At 37.1% G+C, this 18,480-nt stretch overlaps 1 long non-coding RNA gene across 1 annotated transcript; it reads left to right on the forward strand.

Annotated features, from left to right (window-relative positions):
* Positions 1-4,743: 4,743 nt before the first annotated feature.
* LOC147029037 (uncharacterized) lies at positions 4,744-7,087 on the forward strand. Its single transcript, XR_015057809.1, has 3 exons — positions 4,744-6,327; positions 6,573-6,630; positions 6,920-7,087. It is a non-coding gene; the product is annotated as an uncharacterized LOC147029037 (long non-coding RNA).
* The last annotated feature ends 11,393 nt before the right edge of the window (positions 7,088-18,480 follow it).

Consider the following 18,480-nt stretch of genomic DNA (forward strand, 5'->3'; position numbering starts at 1 on the left):
GGTTGTTTATCTGAAACTGCACTCTGTCAGAGGGCCCACCATCTTTTGTTCAGGATGGAATAAATAATTAGTGATTAAACATTTAATGATTAAGTGTCGTGTGTCATGTACATGACACTTAAACATTACATATTGTGATTTGTCACGTGATATTTATCTCAAAGCACACAGACACATTTTTTACTTCTTGCTTTTAAAACTATCCAAACTACCTTTTTACCAATCAACAGGTTGGTGTTTCTTTTTTTAAGTTCTTTCTGTTCTCACCCCTTTTGCTTTCTGCATTCTGACCGTCTCTCACCCCTTTGGATCACATCATCATCATCATCATCATCATCATCATTCTGTGCTCATGTTCACACATTCATTTCTGGTTTTTCTTCACATGTGTGGAATCGCTTCTTGTTCACTCTTGCTCTCCCTCGAGGTGACGACACGTAGCATTTTATTTTTCAACATGTGTATATATATATATATATATATATATATATATATATATATATATATATATATATATATATATATATATATATATATATATATATATATATATATATATATATAGATAGATAGATATTTACGAATTAGCCGGTTCCGACGGCCAACGCACGATCGCTTAAGGCCCAACCGCAGTCGCGCGTCCGCTGAAAACCAGAATTCAGTTGTAGCTTCCTTGACAACTCCGGAAACCTGTACGGATGCCTTAACGCACCATAAACTGTCAATATTCTGTCCACGTGGTACAGGGTTAATCGCCGAATCTCGATATACCTAATTATCCGCGCAGACAGAAGTACTGAGAATTTATACCTCGACGGGACTTGGACGGAAACGAGCCGCTAAGCGCGCTCATTCCGTGTGGGATGCCGAGCGGTTTTTTTTCGCAAAGTTCCGTCAGACCAAATGACCATTTATATTTGGCTTTAATAGCCGGCTAATTTCCCGAACGTGCCGTGGAAGTCAATGGGAGGAAAAGACGCAACGAGCAGATTGACATTCAAACAATGGAGACATTTATTTATACAGGCAAGCAATCAATGGGGGGGGGGGGGGAAGGGGACATGACACAAGAAAAGCCTACAGCCGATATCTATTATGTACAGGCACGCACTTAACCAACAATTCTACTTATAAAGACAAGGCACCACAGAACACTTTCATACAAAATCCCAGAAAAGAAACGGGCTCGTGAGCCTTTATTCCAACTCGGAGCCTGGGTGACCGAAGGCTCACAAGAGGCCGGGCAGGTTACCTGACCACCCATTGTGACGGCTCGAAGGTCTTTGGGTCAGTGACCCCGGATGTTCCTGTTTGGCCCTTGTGTCGCAACGCGCCAGTCGCTTAGCGGCCAGGCGGCTTGAGCAGCTTGGCGAGCGGCATGCTCGGTTCCCCTCGGTCATCCGGCCTCCACTGCGGCCTGGTCGGTCGGGCCTGGCCGGCGACGCGCTCGGAGGAGTGAACGGGTCTTTTGCACTTTTAGAGTTGATGCTCTTTGGGCCCATTCACTACCTCAGCGTCGCTCGACCGTCTCAGGGCCATTCACCCAGACCACGACGCAGCTGCTCAACTCCAGAGAAGGACGAATATCCCGAGTGCCCGCTTCTCTGCGCTGCCGCCGCCGTCTGCCTCCTTCCCAGAATGCGTGCTCCGTGTGCCTTCCTCTCCCGCGACTGCCCGTCTCCAGAGAGTGATGAATCTGCGAATATGCTCCGAACTCGTTCGAGCTCCGCCCTTATATTGGCCCGGGGTGAGCCGCCCTTCGATCTCTCACCCGAGGCCGGGCTCCGCCCACTTTTCACCTCCGACCTCTCACCCCTAGTAAGCCTCGCTGGGAACCCCATGTTCAACGTCACGGGTTGGTGTCGGGGAAACCCTCGTTTTGATCTGATTATGTAAATCAGTTCGCCGCAGCGCACAATGGCGGCTGGTGCGGAGGGAACATTGTTTGTCGATGATGATGGCGTTTTTGTAGATGAGGGCATTGCGATGTTTGTTGGAGATGATGTCGTTTTTGCAGACGTTTTGAAATTAAAGACAGAGAAAGAATAACGGCCTCCTCAAAGATTCGCAGCCCGGCACACGACCAATGCCCTTTACATGTCGGTGGAGATTCTAACCTGAAACATTTACTTATCGAAATAACTGATCTTCGGGGAACCTGAATGGTGTTTTGTGAATTTCCACAACCGCAACAATATATATATATATATATATACATATATATATATATATATATATATATATATATATATACATATATATATATATATATATATATAAACATCTGATCCTATTTATTCATTTATTTTGCTCTTTAAAGAACCTCAGTACATAGTGTATGCATGGTCAAATGAAATGGCTGGAACAAAATTAAATATATGAAATATTTTCCTTCCAAACAACTCGTGCAAATTTCAAACTCACTCCTCAGCAACGATTTGAAAAAAAATATCTGGAGCAATTTTTAAATCAAGTCTCGTGTGAAGATTGCTCAGTAGATTGAATCAGTTTTCAGCAACCCCAATCCTTTGAGGGCAGCCACCCAAGAGCCACCCTTGTCCTTAGGAGACAAGGTTGTTGGGATCAAGACCTATGAAACACGACTAATGATACGAGTCATATAAAAGGAAAAATGGAGATTTACAGGAATGTGTTTTAACAAATATAGTTTTTGAACCACCTCAATTGCAAGGAATATCTCTTTAAAATGTGGAAATTTAATGGCTGATATCATCTGCTTTGTCTATAATTGATTCCATGCTCATCACCGAGCTGCTGATGGAGGTCAAAAGCCAATGCGCATCTAAATTATTTTTGAACGAGCTGGAATGAGTGAATGTAAAGGGAATTGATATTGAACAGACTAAATTGTAAAAATGTATAGATAGTCGGCTTTAGTTTCGTGCCAGGTGGATTTCACACGTGCTTGTCCAAAGATAATAAAAAGCAGATTAATTTGAAACATGGGAGTCCATGTTGTATAGAATGCAGTCATGAGAAACGTGCAAGGAACAAGCACAGGAAGTGCTCGTACTTATAACAAAATTGAGAGAGGAGTAGTGTGCAGGGCTGGCAAGATGGCCAAGATGTATGCACGCTCATCTCTAAGCTGTCTTGCCTGGGTTTGAATCTCAACCAAGCGATACAAACTGTCATCCCAGTGTTTTGCAGGCAGAGTGATACATCAATGCGTGTCCCGTCCCTCGAATGGACATTAAGCTGGGCGTCCTGTCTGTCGGCATTACTTAGTGGATGTTACATATCCCACGGTGTCTTTTGTGAAGAGTATGTGAGTTATCGTTGGCACCCTGGCAAAATTCCAAATTCCTGCCCTGACCTCCTGTGTCAGAGTGGCGACCTGCATGCTCTGTTATTGTTTATCGATGTTTCTTTAAACTCTAGGATTCACCATCGTCAATCCATCATGGGCCAAGGGTGGAGAGCCCACTATTTATCTGGGTGGTGTATAGACAAAGGATTGCTGGTTCGAATGCCCATCTGAAAAACAAACACCTCTCCCTGATAAATGCTGCAATCCAGGGTCAGGCCAGAAAATTTCCCACATAACCCTCTGTCTGGCCATCCCCCAGGCAGATGCCTGGCCCATCCACATCTCCTTGAGATGCCGATCAACCTGCTGCAACCACGAGGAATGTGGTCGGCCCATTGGCTTCCTCCACTCATATGGCTCCCTCACTGAGAGACTCTGATGAGCTGGATCAGCATCATGAAAACAAGCCACATGTCCATACAGCCACAGCTGACGCTCACGGATGACGCAGGTAACAAATCTCACTTGAGTCTCTCTCAGCAACTTCGCGTCGGACACAAAGTCTGACCAGTGATAGCCAAGGATTCTCTGAAGAGACCTGGTACCAAAGGAATTAAGTCTCCATCTCAGATCCCTGGTCAGAACCGGGCGTAGTAGCGTGCACCTATAATCCGGCTACTCGGAGGATCGCTTGAGGACGGGAGCTCTGCGCTGGGCCGTGCTCTGAGAGGGTGTAGGGCAGCCCAGAATCATGGCGAAACCCAATCCTTATCCCTGTGTCATAAGAGGCGACCAGAGTTGCGTCAGGAAGGGCATCCGACGTAAAACCTGTGCTAAATCAGTATGCGGATCATAACGGATGATCCGCAGTGGCGACCCCTAACGGGAGCAGCCGAAGGACAAACAACAACTCAGATCCCTGGTCAGAGTCCAGGTCTCACATACATTGAGCAAGACTGGAAACACAAAGGACCTGAAGACTCAGACTTTCGTCCTCCTGCACAGGGACCGACAGTGTCACACCCCATGATCCAGTGGATCCATGAGTCCCCAGGCCTGACGAGACATCTATTAAACTCTGGATCACAGCTAGCTGAGACAGGAATATCACTGACAATGTACGTGAATCTCTCCGTGACCTCAACATCCTCACCACAAACAGCTACAGACAAGATAGCAGCATCCAAGATGTAATTGAAAGCCTGGATCTTAGTTTTGACCCAGGAAACCCATAATCCCATTCCGACTCCTCCGACTCCTCATTCAGCACCTCGAGGGCCCTCAAAGGGATATGCAGAGTCTCCGCAAAGATGACTGCATCATCTGAAAAATCAAGGTCAGAGATCTTGACATTCTCCAACAATGCACCGCAGCTTGATCTCTCCGACATCCTCCCTAGAATCCAGTCCATACAAGTGCTGAAAAGTGTGGGGGCCAGTACACACCCCTGATAGTAGGGAAAGAATACTGGTTCTGGCTCACTTTTCCCCATGTAAATGAATGGGGGATTTTCAGCCATGAAATTTTTCTTTTTTTTCCCCTAAAAAAATAAATCCCCTTTTTAGCCCAAGGTATATTTATTTGTCTCCCCTTTTAACCTGGAGCCTGGTGTTGGCTTAGTGGTTAGGGTGGCGGCTTGGGATCCCAGGGTCCTGAGTTCAAATCCCGTTGGCTGCTGAATTAACACCAGGGGGTTGACTCAGCCTGCCATCCTTCCGAGGTCGGCAAAATGAGTGCCAGTGTACTGGTCCCGGTGTATGCCCCGGTTAGAATAGGTGTACCATATCCCTGTGTGTCGTAAGAGGCGACCAGGGTTGGTGTCAGGAAGGGCATCCGGCCATAAAACATTGCCTCAAGAAAAAGCCAAACCCCTGCACAGCAGGGAAAAATGGCTGTAAAAACAGTCATTTTTTTATTTCCCCTTTTAACCTAGGGGCTCTCTATTCAAATAGCCCATACAACAAGATAAAGATTTGTTAAAGGTGATTCTAAAGAAATATCTGAAACGTCGAAGCCCCGGGGCACTCTCTATTCAAATAACCCATACAACAAGATAAAGATTTGTTAAAGGTGATTCGAAAGAAATATCTGAAACGTCTAAGCCTCGGGGCACTCTTTATCAAATAACTAATGCATATTGTTTAGCTCACTCATTGAACCTATAAACATTTGTTCATTCTCAAATTCCTTCAATAGTTTAATTTTCTTTGCACAATAATCCCCATCTAAAATATTGAAAAACAAAACATTTGAATCTTTATATTTTTTAAGATACCCCTTTTGTGCCATTACGAAATGATAAACTTCTCTTAATGATCTCATCTGGCCACCGCCCGAGTTGCAAATCATTTTTGTACATAAACCATGCCAGAAAAAAAGTTTTGTTTCAAATGTTTTCAGTTCATGCCGTGAAAATGAGGAAGTGTTTTTGACACGGCCGTGCTGTGTGAATGAGGAAGTGGTTTTGGACTGTCATGCTGTGAAAAAATAGGAACTATTCTGTGAGACAAGGTCTCGTGTTTATATTTTATCTCAGAACACGAACTGAAAACATTTGAATCAAAACTTTTATGGCGTGGTTTATGTCCAAAAACGATTTGCAACTCGGGCGGTGGCCAGATGAGATCATTAAGAGAAGCTTGTCATTTCCTGTGCCCACACCCAATGATTAAGCAATCTCCTCATCGTTGCTTTATAAGCGGTTCGCCAGACAAAGTTTCTGCCAGACGGGATTTTCATTTTTACAACTGAGGCATGGACGATATTTCTTCCGATGAAGCCAACAGCCCACTACAGAGTTGGTAAGTTTGTGTATGCTTTTCTCTTTGAACGATGAAGCAAATGATTATTAATTAAATCATGATAATTCTGATATATATATATTTTTTCCCTGACAGGGCATTGGAAGAAATTGAGTTCACATATCACGACGTGGTTCATGAAATTAATACTCTTATTGAAGAGATCAATGATTTTAGAAGAGAATTGAAAGACATTTTCAATGAGTGGCACGAAGTCTTATCACGTCCTCTCATCTCGAAGGAATTAAACCAATGGTGAGACACGTGTGTGTGCCTCTCTCTCTGTCTGTCTTTCTACCTACCTCTCTCTGCTCTTATTGAAGAGGCCAATGATTTATAATGACTGGTCTCTGATCTCGAATGAATTAAACCAATGGTGAGGCACGTGTGTGTGTGTCTATGTGTGTGTGTATGTGTGTGTGTGTGTGTGTGTGTGTGTGTGTTGCTTTCCCTGTCTGTCTCTTCATCTATACCCTTGACTTATTTTTTTTTTTTTTCAGCACTATCGCACAACATCAGCTGTTGAAGCAATCTTGTACAACACATGATTTTCTGGAGGTAAATATTTCTGAATTATTATTAATATCACTCGTACAACACATGATTTTCTGGAGGTAAATATTTCTGAATTATTATTAATATCACTCTCTCTTTAGAATGTCGCCTTATGTTGGTTGCATCATTAGTTTGGACGTGGTTTTGTCAGTACACTGGAATTCATTTTATTGACCTTGAAAGGATGACAGGCTCCTGGTGTGTTAATTCAGTGGTCAACGAGGCTTATTCATATTACCATGTAATTATCTTTATAGAACCTAATTATTATCCACTTTTTGTTTCAAAACAGAATATGGTGTCTGAGTTTCGAAATCACAAGGCATCTGAAGAAGATTGCTGGGAAAGATTGTACATTCTCGCAAATGAATATTTAATATTTTCAATATTAATAAATTATATTTGTTTTGTTTACAATTACTTGATTCTGAATTACAAGAAAAGAATAAAAGAGATGTAAAGGGGGGGGTTGGGGGGAGGGGGGTAGGTGCGCTCCCCAATGACCCATCACCCCTCATCCCATCCCTCCCCTCCCCATGTGTGTGTGTGGGGAAGGGTGGGGGTGGGATGAGGAGGTGGTGGGTCAAAGGTGGGGGCGCACAGGGGGTGGGGCTTGTGTGGGCGGGGCTTGTGTGGGCGGGGCTTCGGTGGGGGCTTGTGTGGGTGGGGTGTGTGTGGGAGGGGCTTGTGTGGGCGGGGTGTGTGTGTGGGTGGGGCTTGTGTGGGTGGGGCTTGTGTGGGCGGGGGTTTATGTGGGTGGAGCTTGTGTGGGAGGGGTTTATGTGTGTGGAGTTTTTGTGTGGAGCTTGTGTAGGCAGGGCTTATGTGGGAGGGGTTTATGTGGGCAGGGGTTTATGTGGGTGGAGCTTGTGTGGGAGGGGTGAATGTGGATGAGGCTTATGTGGATGAGGTTTGTGTGGATAAATGGATGGGTGGACAGATGGGGGATGGGTGGATGAGTGGAGCTTGTGTGGATGGGTGGATAATTTTTTAATTAAATAAACATGTTGTGTGTGTGGGGAACTAATTAACTAATCACTAATTATGTGAATATGATGAATATGGGTGGAGCTTGTGTGGGGTTTGTGTGTGTGAAGCTTGTGTGGAGTTTTTGTGTGGAGGTTGTGTGGAGCTTGTGTGGGGTTTGTGTGGGGTTTGTGTGGGCGGGGCTTCGGTGGGAGGGGCGTGTGTGGGCGGAGTCAAAAAGGGGCGGAGTCAAAAATTTCAATTTATTGGAGCTTGTGGGGGGGTGTGTGGTGGGGTTTGTGTGGGGTTTGTGTGGGCGGGGCTTGTGTGGGCGGGGGCTTGTGTGGGTGGAGCCAAAAAGGGGCGGAGTCAAAAAATTTCAATTTATCTTTGTCTTTTGTAATTCCTGTGAATAAAATGAACCTAAAATCTCTTCCCCTTCCAAATCATATATCTTATAAGTCCAAGGAACCGTATCTATTACATCAACAATTTTAAAAAGCTCGTTGGCCCATCTTTTCGTATAACCTTTTTCAAAATGAGATTTCCACCTATATATTCTTACGATATCACCAACTTTGAACTTAGGTTTTCTGACATTAATCTCTTTTTCATATTTTAATTTTGTAAATGTTTCTGATGGTTTCATATTTGTTGCCGTGTGAATCGTGTCATTATACTTATCCACAATATCCTGAATAAAAGATGACCATTGTTGTGAACCGAGTTGTGTGAATTTTTTATATAGTCTCTCTTTTAAGGTACGATTAAAACGTTCAACAACAACTGCCTTCCCTTCATTAAAGGTACTGTATAATGTAATACTGTTATTTTTTAGAAAATTCATAAATGTCTTGTTATAAAACTCTCTACCCTCATCAGTCCACAATTTTTTAGGTTTTCTCTTACTTTTATTAAATATCTGTTGAAAAGCTAACATAAGAGTATTACCTGTTTTGTTTTTTCAAGGGACAACCCACACATATCTACTCCTCAAATCAATAACGGTTAAAGCATACTTGTACCCCTTATCATTATTGAGTTCAATCAAATCAGCAGACCAGATATAATCAACTTCCTTGGAATAAACTTTCCTTCTCTGAAACTTTGTGAATATTGGTTTATGTAATTCATCAGCTAATTGCTCTTCAGTCTTAATGGCATCATTAGAGCCTATAAGTTTTTTGAATTTCCAAGTCCAAGTTTCAATTTAACACTGATCATCTTCTTCACAATGAACCGATCAACTTTTTCTCTCAAGGTTGGATTTTGTATCAGAGACAAATTATACAACATTTCACTATCGGCTTCATGCTTTTCTTGCAACGTTGTGGTATTCCCATAATCAATATCGTGTCTCATGCACACTTCATCAACTCTATTGATAGGCTTACTCCAGGATTTAGGATTGTCTGCCTCATCTAATCTTTTATCCAAGTTTGTGCCTGGGCCACAGAAAGAATACCCTGGAAGATGTAATTCCCCTGGTATTCCAGTAGTTGTAAATTTACTTCCTGATAAAAACTTTTGGATATCTCCTCCTAGTTTGTGTTGGGAGATAAATTGATTTTTTGTTGAACCACACACCGAACATATACCTTTTTGTATAACCCTGTTATTTTTACTTTTAATATATGAAATATTTTTAGTATTAGTTTTCTTTTTACATTTGAGACAATAACTCATTTATTTATGAGAAAAATTCCTGCAGAGTGCAAAAACCTTTTGTTTCCAACATGCACATTTGAATCTTAATTTTTAAAACATAAAGAATCCTTAGAAATGCCTTCACTCTCTCCTCCATTTATTTAAGAAAAAAAAAATGAAAAACTTGAATTAAAATCCATATCTTGTCGATGCTAATAGTCTTGTCGAAAGTATTGCAAATAGACTTGTCAATTCTTTCTTTTCCTCCTCGGTGGGTTGAGTTATTTTCTGTAATACCCTTAATCTTTTTTTAATTTCACTTGTTTCCTTATTTTGATATTTATTTTGTCTCTCTCTTTCCTCCCTCTTCTCCTTCTCTCTCTTCTCTTTTTCCTCCTTCTCTTTCTTCTCCCTCTCCTCCCTCTCCTTCTCTTTCTTCTCCCTCTCCTCCCTCTCTCTCTTCTCTCTCTCCTCCCTCTCTCTCTTCTCTCTTTCCTCCCTCTCTCTCTTCTCCCTCTTCTCTTTTTCCTCCTTCTCTTTCTTCTCCCTCTTCTCCTTTTCCTCCTCTTCCCTCTCTTCTTCAACTCCTTCCTCATCCCTTACTATCCTTGAATCGCTTACACCCCATAGAATATTATACATATATTCATCAGGATTTCTTGTTATTCCTGTATCCAAAATATTTTTTTTTACAACAGGAAACCAATAAAATTTCTTTTGAATTTCTAAAAGAGCCTTACCTTTTCTTAACTTTATAATTTTTTCATTAATTAACATTCTAATTAAATCTAAAGTTGTCGGTTTATCAACATCAGCATAATGCCAATCTTTTATTGAAAATACCTCATTCTTATGTTGTAGAACATATTTATTAAAATACCGAATACCCTTTTCTTGAAGGTATGCTTGGACACAGAAATGATAATTTTCTTGAAGCCTTCTTGCTGTCATTTATGTATTAGAAATATATGTTAGAACAATATTATGGCACGAAACACCTCCCCATCTTCCCATAGTTAAATCATTTTGTATTTCCTTACTTATTATATATAATCCTGTTTTTCTGTTTTCATGAGATAAACAAGGGCAAAACCATTATTATATTTACCCTTATTAAATTCTTTTATTTGTTGTTTACTAATCGTAGCCCCACAAAACTCATTCTCGATACCAAGTGGATAATATTCTTCCTTACGAGACTGATTTAATTGTTCCAGGTCTTCGAGGTTAATTTTAAATGACCAATTATACCCTAAATCATTCATATCATACCCCCATTGTTCTATTCTCATACAAACGATACGCCCTTCTTTATAAAAATTTATTTTAATTCGAACTGTGAATTCTGTATGACCTGGAGATAATATCAACACTTCTGTATCTTTGGAATACACGGCTGTTTTATTTAAGGATATATATTGTGATAAATCGCTTAATCTCACCAAGTCATTCGCGTCAGTCGGGCTTGGATAATTTTTTAATTTATAAGCATTTTTCATGTTAATATTTTTGGTTATATTATATTTATGTCGTTCAGCCTGTGCCTTTGTGTAATAATTTGATAAATCAATATCCAGTTCTTGAGATACACCAAAGATAGAACCATCTTTACCAACATAAGTCATTTATATTAGATTAAAAATAATATCATAAAATTTTTTATTTTTGTTGAGTTGAAATAACACATATAGGCATAATTGGCCACAACACTTGGAATTTAATTCTTGGACTTGAAATGTTTGATAAACACCATTCTGTAAGAATTTTATGACTTCAACAGGTGGTGGAAGACCAAAACTATCAAAATAATATTTGTCTTGACTATTAAAAATACAAACCCAATGAGAACCGTTCCCATTATTATCTTCTAAGTTCATAATAATATTCTTTGTATGTTTCGGCACATTTGTTAATTCATCTCTCATACAAATAACCACATTATGAATTTTTAATTTCTTACAATATTTGACAAGTTGTAAATTTGATGTTGTATTCTTTCCAAATTCTTTCAACCACTCATCAATGCTCATTTATTTATTAGAAAGATATAATCCATTACCTCTTTTCGTTAATTTTACACCTGCTTGTGCTATAGAAGAAAGCATATCTCCAACTAGCAATCTCGCTTTATCAGGCAGACCTTCAAGTTTTTCAGCAAAATCGACAATTACACCACTTCCACTAATTTGTTTCTCCAACTCTTTGTTATGTCTTTCCAATTCTTTTTGAGCCTGGAGTTGAGCCTTCCTTTCGTTGGCAGTTTTCACCGCTGTTGAAATACCACCCGTCAATGCTCCAACCGCACTTAAACCAGCAAATAAAGGAATTAGAAATGGGAGAAATCCTCCACTCGTCTCTCTTATTGAATATTTTTTCAACATTGGTTTTGTCATTTTAATTTTAAGTGAGCCAGTGTCATTCAAGATTTTAACCTGTTCTCTTGTGAGAAAAACATCAATTCTTACTGCTCCTTTTCTCTGAATTGTATTAACGTTAATCCTACAAGGCTTTTGATTTTGAACACAAGATGATAGTTTATGAAGATTGATTTGATTAACATATACCCCAGTTGGTACTTTGCCACTCATTTATTTAACAAAAAATTATGTGAGACTAATCATCACACCATTATCTGTATTAATCTGCAATTCTGTTTCTTCCAAAAGCAAACAATATGTATCAACTTCTTCACTCTCTCCTCTTTCAATGTATAGGGAAGTATCCACTCGATTAGACTTTATAGTTTCCTTTTGAGTGCTCAGGTCAAACGCATAGATTGTATACAAACTTTTAAATGCTGTCATATCCAAAATAGGTTCTTTATTTCCATTACTTTCACACACCTTTTGGTAAGACTTGTATGCTTCAGCAAAATCATTTTTTCCCAATTAATTTCCAATCTATCTCGTGGGTAAAATGTTCCATCTAGAGAAACGCGAAGTTGTTTCACCTTAGCATTATCACTCAATGCATTATTCTTATCAGTCGCAGTATCACCATCTGGCTTTTTTAAAATGATCCACAGATATCGTGGCTTTCCTTCCAGAACACCCAAATTCCACGTGTAAGTAGTTTGATTGAGTTTAACGTGTTGACATCTTCTTTTGAGGTATGATACACTGAGTGGTTTCTTTGAGTTAAGTCTTCGATTCAACATCTCTTCTGTTTTAAGATTAGGAGTATATTCACTGATATACCAACTCATTTCCTCAATTACAAATTTATTCTGATCACCAAAAGCACTACCAACACCAAAAAGCAATCGATTTTCATTATCATTCCTTTGTAGTTGAAATCTAATTTTAAGGCCATACAGAACTTTATCATGATCACAAAATCCAAATATACCTTTAAGAGGAACTGCCACAGTAAAACTATTTTCTGCTTTTGTATCATCATTATACATTCCTTTCCTTTGAGTATACCCAGGGTCTGTGTTTGTTCCCGTTGACATATCAGGAATAAAACCTTCGACAGACCCCTTTCCCATTCTATCACTGAATGTATAGAGTGTAAATTTTATCATTTCAGATACAGCAGAGACATAATCAACCGCTTCAACTTCTTGTGTTCCAATATACAAACGCACACTATCAAACATTTTCCAGAAGAAATCATTTACAAGTGTAGCGTTTGTGTTATTCCCAGCCTTAGTGAATTTAAATTTACACAACAAGAAACTTTCGGAGAGATTCAAATAGGTTTGTTGATTATTTATTTCAAAACTTTTTGTACCATTCGTATTCCAGTCTGTTCCAGTTATTGCATTTACCTTGAAGTAATCTTCTTATTTAGTGGAGCATGAGAGAATAATAGTATCATCCAAATCATAGATACTATCAATTGCATCCATACTTGTATTTATTTAGGAAAAAAAAGATGTTAAAACTTTTGAAACCCTGATCCAAGTATTTGAATTATTTTCTGTCGTTCTTGGGGGGACAACTGAGTTTTGCCTTTCTTAATTTCTTTTATTGCTTGTAATTTATGAGATTCCTTCTGGGCATCTTTTATACTCTTTACAGCACCTGCAACATTTCCCACAGCAGAAGCAGTTGAACCAATTAGATCTTTATGTTTAAGAATAGTTGAACCAATACCCATGAGAGTATCAATTATCCCATCTCCTCTAAATTGATGCCCAACACCCCTTTGTCTCTTAGGTTTATAGTATCCTCTACCAAGATACATACCTTCACCCTTGTAGTATGGGGAAAGGAACATCCCATCCCCTGTAATTATTTTATATTTTCCCAACTCGTGTTTCCTCACAATAACCATCGTATTTATTTATTGGAAAACTTCACGTAGGTGAATTCTGATGGATATAACTTCTCCATTAAAAGAAATCACACGATTATCTTGGTCGGTTATCCTAAAATTTACTCTGTGTATGGTTTTTCCTGACACAGGTAGATAAACCAAATTTTTGGGTTCCATATTGAATTTATAACCAATTGGGGTTGAGTATGCGCTGAATGAAAATATTGTATTTGTTTTTTTCTCATCATTATAAGCACCATCAATCAAATCACAGTGAATTAACACCGAATTTATTCCTGAGGATATTTGAATGACATTATCACTGTAAAACGTCCCATTAGTTTCAATCTTTTTTGAGGAGAAACCCAATAACTCTCTAAATGAATTATCAATTGTGAAATCAACCTTGTAGTTATTTTTAACTTTAATCGTTGATTTTGAAGTATGTTTTTGAATGTTTATAACAATATTTTTTGGTTCATCACCCTGTTCTTTCATAAGACGAGCAATTTCGGAAGATATTTGAGAAATCTCATATGCTCCGGGTGAGACTGTTATCGTTTTGTATCCACTTCCTGGATTATAACTAAACTTGTCATTTTTCTCGGTTATATTAAATAAGGTATTATAAGTTTCCATGGACAATAAAGATGCCTCATATTCTTTTGTTGTGTCAAGTTGTAGTGGGTATGGGAATGAAGATGTGTGGTCGCTTGTTGTGAAATTGAAACTAAGGATTGTGCTTCTCATCTTATTTAATATGAGATAAAATGTCTTTATATTGATATTTATTAATTATTTTCATGTTCATCAACTGGTCTAAAATGGCTGATGCTTCATTAAAACAATTGTTATTTCCAGCCTTCTTACTGCCTAACAACAATAACAGTCTATTAACTAATTGCGATGGGTCATTTGGAAGAAAACTAACACCTGAACCAAGGATACTTAAAGCCTGAATAATGTGTTTCTCCTTCTCATTCTTCCTACTTTTACCAGAAAGAATAACCTTATAATTTAGAGTGTTCAGCGGATCAATATATACTCTATCATCATTATTTTCCATATCCAATGGTTTATCAATATACTTTGATTCATCCCTCACAGTTGAACCTTGTCTTCCATCTTTTGTGAGAAGAAACATTAATCTTGGAGTTAGTTTAACAGGGGGTTGAGCAGAACCCAAGAACCTTAATTCATCATTAAATATCAATACCTTTTCTTGAACAAGATGAAATATTGCTGATTGTTCTGTTGGAATGAGTCCTGCTTTGGTTTTTGAATCCGCTGAATATTCATTGTTTTGAAGAGCATTCACAATATAATCAGGGGGTCGATTAATCTCTTCCAGTTGTTGAAATAAACCTTCATCATCATATTCTAATTCTCCTAAATGCTCTAATTCTTCCTCCGTCATTTGACTGAAATCTTTTAACATTTGAAGTTTTTTAGGAGTATATTCTACCATGGGAACTGTGGAAACATCTTTCATTTTTCCTTGGGAAGTTTTTAAAAGTGGTTTAAAAAATTTCTCTTGTTTTCTTTCAAATGCTTCTTCGCCCGTTAGTTTCTGTCTGCGTTTCTTCTTTATGTCTTCCTGCTGTTTTACAACTTTTGAAACCAACTCTTGATGTTCCCTAAATCTTCTTGCTCTTTCTTTCGCATCCATTTATTTATTGAAAAATATCATTTAATATCTCATCTTGTTTCACAACAATATATTTATATTTTTCAGTCGTGTGTTTCATGTAATCCCCAAATTCCTTTTTACTACATAATGTAGAACAATTGTCTCTCCAAAAATTGTTTATATCTATTGAATTTAACTTGAATAAAATAAAAGTATTAGCATTGTTTCTGATGGAACGACGAGGAAGCTGAAAGTACGATTGACTAAGATAAATACAATTACAAGAAGAATGTCTCCCTCTTGTGTAGTAGCTGTCCATTACCGTTTGGTTTCTCTCATTAACACAATCATCAAAGATAACGAGGTTCTTTTTGGATTTATCCAAATCTTGGGGAGACGGTATATCATCTGTATTATCACTCAGAATACAAGTTATCGGTTTTGATTTCTTTTTACATCTCTGTGTATCACAAAATAGTTGTATTATATCTTCAATGTTAAAATCATTTAGGTTTTTTTGAAGTTTAAATAAACCGATTATATCTTCTTTTTTAAGACCAGCATTAAAACCTTGTGAGAGTAGTTGATACTCTGGTTGAAAACTCGACTTTGTGAAAATTATTAAATTATCATAATCTAAAAAGTTGGGAGTGAGGAGCATCTTTAAAAGTAAGCAGGTTTTTCCACATCCACTTGAACCAACTATGAGGCATCTTAATGAATTTGGGAGATTTTTATGGTTGTCAAATTTTATCTTATTTTCCCAAATAGGTAAAAAATCATTCATTTATATATTTGGAAAACAGGTTATTTAATTTATTATTGGCTTTTTTCGAAATTCTATATTTTATCCTAAGTTCAGGTTTAATTTCAAGATAATCCATTATTTTATTTATGCAATATCTTGTGTTGATATTTCCCTGAAAATCACATCCATGAATAAGATATAACAACAATCCTTTGAACATTTCTCTAATACGTTCAGTTTCTTCCCTTGTAAGGAAAGGTGTGTTCTCACCCTCGTTCTTTACATTCATTTCTCGAATCAATCTTGTGAAGTAATTCATTTTTGGTGTAAATCTAAAAGAATTATTTTCCTTTTTATATTTTTGATTATCATTAATTAGAAGATAATCACAGAATATACATTGTTTATAGGCTTTTGACTCTGTGTTTAATCCCCGTCTTTCACACGCAGGACAATTCTCAAATTTGTCATATGGAGAATCATGGAATTCAAGAGGCTCAAAATCGAGTAAACTATTCATATTTATAAAGTAAAACTTTACTTAAACTGAAATTCATCTTCGATATCATCTTCGATACTTTCAGAATCATCTATACTTTCATAACTATCATTTGAACACAAACTCTCGGTGTCATAACTATCGTTTGAATGCAAACTCTCGGTATCATAATCACTCTCATAATCTTCAAAATCTTCAGTTGAATATTGGCTCATTTAATTAGTAGAAAAAACATTACCATCGATATCGATATTCATTTTTTCATTAACAGATTCAACTGCTACATTTTTTATATTAAAGGTAATTTTAAAATGATCCTTAACTACAATTGAACGAAATGTCATTTCACCTGATATAATAACATCCTTTATTTCATCAGGATTTATATCTTTAGGGTTGTTGAAAAAAATACAAATTTCTCCTTGCATATTACAGATGGTCTTATCTTTTCTTTCTAAAGCTTCATCCATAAGGTTTTTATTTTTTGATACCTTTTCTTGTTTCATTGCTTTTTCTAGTTTTGAATATATTGCCAGAAGGAGAGGAGAAACTTTTGTTAGAGATACCTTAATTGATGTTCTTCCAGGTATACTAAAAGCCCTTCCACTGAAGTAAATTGAAGAACTCATCATATCCACCACAATTGTTTTTATCCAATAGTTGTTATATTTATCTTTGTTCAATTTTACATCCTTGACATATTTCTCAGCATCTTTAACAAATGAAGAGATTGATTGAAACTTGTCTTTTGTGTCTTGAAACATTGTATTTATTAAGTGAAAAAGTTGGAGGATAAAATGGTTTTAAGCACAGATTCACCTGTAAAATAAACGAAATTTTCATCAAGAAAATTTTAGTTTAAGCACAGATTCACCTGTAAAATAAACGAAATTTTCATCAAGAAAATTTTAGTTTAAGCACAGATTCACCTGTAAAATAAACGAAATTTTCACCAAGAAAATTTTAGTTTAAGCACAGATTCACCTGTAAAATAAACGAAATTTTCATCAAGAAAATTTTAGTTTAAGCACAGATTCACCTGTAAAATAAACGAAATTTTCATCAAGAAATTTTTAGTTTAAGCAAAGTTTTATTATATAAATATGGTGAATACAACATACTGCGATGTTTGTAATCACGAATATAAACATTATAGAAAACACCTCCGAACCAACAAACACACATTTAATCTATTTCACAAAATATCCCCTCTTGAGTTGGAAAGAAAACATTGTGATACCTGCTCAAAGGATGTTTTGAAGAGTAGTTATAATAGGCATCTTCAATCACAAAAACACAAGAAAAATGAGTTTAAAGTAAAGGGAGACTATTATATTGAAAACACTGATGGGGCATTTAAAGGGCATATAAAAATAAGGATTTTTCAATTTGGAGAACCCGGTCCATCATCAATAATTGAATCAATTGAAATAGTGAAACCTGATGTTGAAAAATTTATTAAAAAACATTAAAAGAAATGAAAACTTTAAAGTTTTATATGGGAGTGAAAATGAATATGAAAAGACAAGATGAAGAACAAACTCCTTATATGAGGACAGATCTTCATTTTATAACATCATTTCAAGATTTTTTGAATAGTGGGGTTTATGAAGAACTATCAAGACAAGAGGAGGATGTTGATAATACAGTGGTAGGAAGTGGATTCAATATTAAAAAAATCATCTTTTTAGATGTACACATTCTAAAATCAAACCCTCTTAAAGCTTCTTCTTATATTGAATTACCAAAAGAAATAAAACGAAAGAAGGCAGTTGTTAATATTAAGAATAATGATAATAAATATTTTCTCTGGTCTGTTCTTGCTCACTTACATCCACCAAAATGTAATTCAGAAAGAGTAAAACAATATATGAAATATGAGAATACCTTGGACATTAAAGATTTTAATTTCCCAATGCCACTAACAGATATTCCTAAATTTGAGAAAAAGAATAATCTTTCTATTAATGTATATGGATTAACGGATACAAACAAAGTTCAAATATTAAAAATTTCAAACAACTTTAAAAATGAAGAAACACACATTGATCTTTTATATTTTAGTGTTGGAAATAATTCACATTACACATACATCAATAA

Source organism: Eptatretus burgeri, chromosome 4, assembly GCF_056783735.1.
Source record: "Eptatretus burgeri isolate ZD-2024b chromosome 4, Ebu_testis_v1, whole genome shotgun sequence".
Taxonomy (NCBI): Eukaryota; Metazoa; Chordata; class Myxini; order Myxiniformes; family Myxinidae; genus Eptatretus; species Eptatretus burgeri.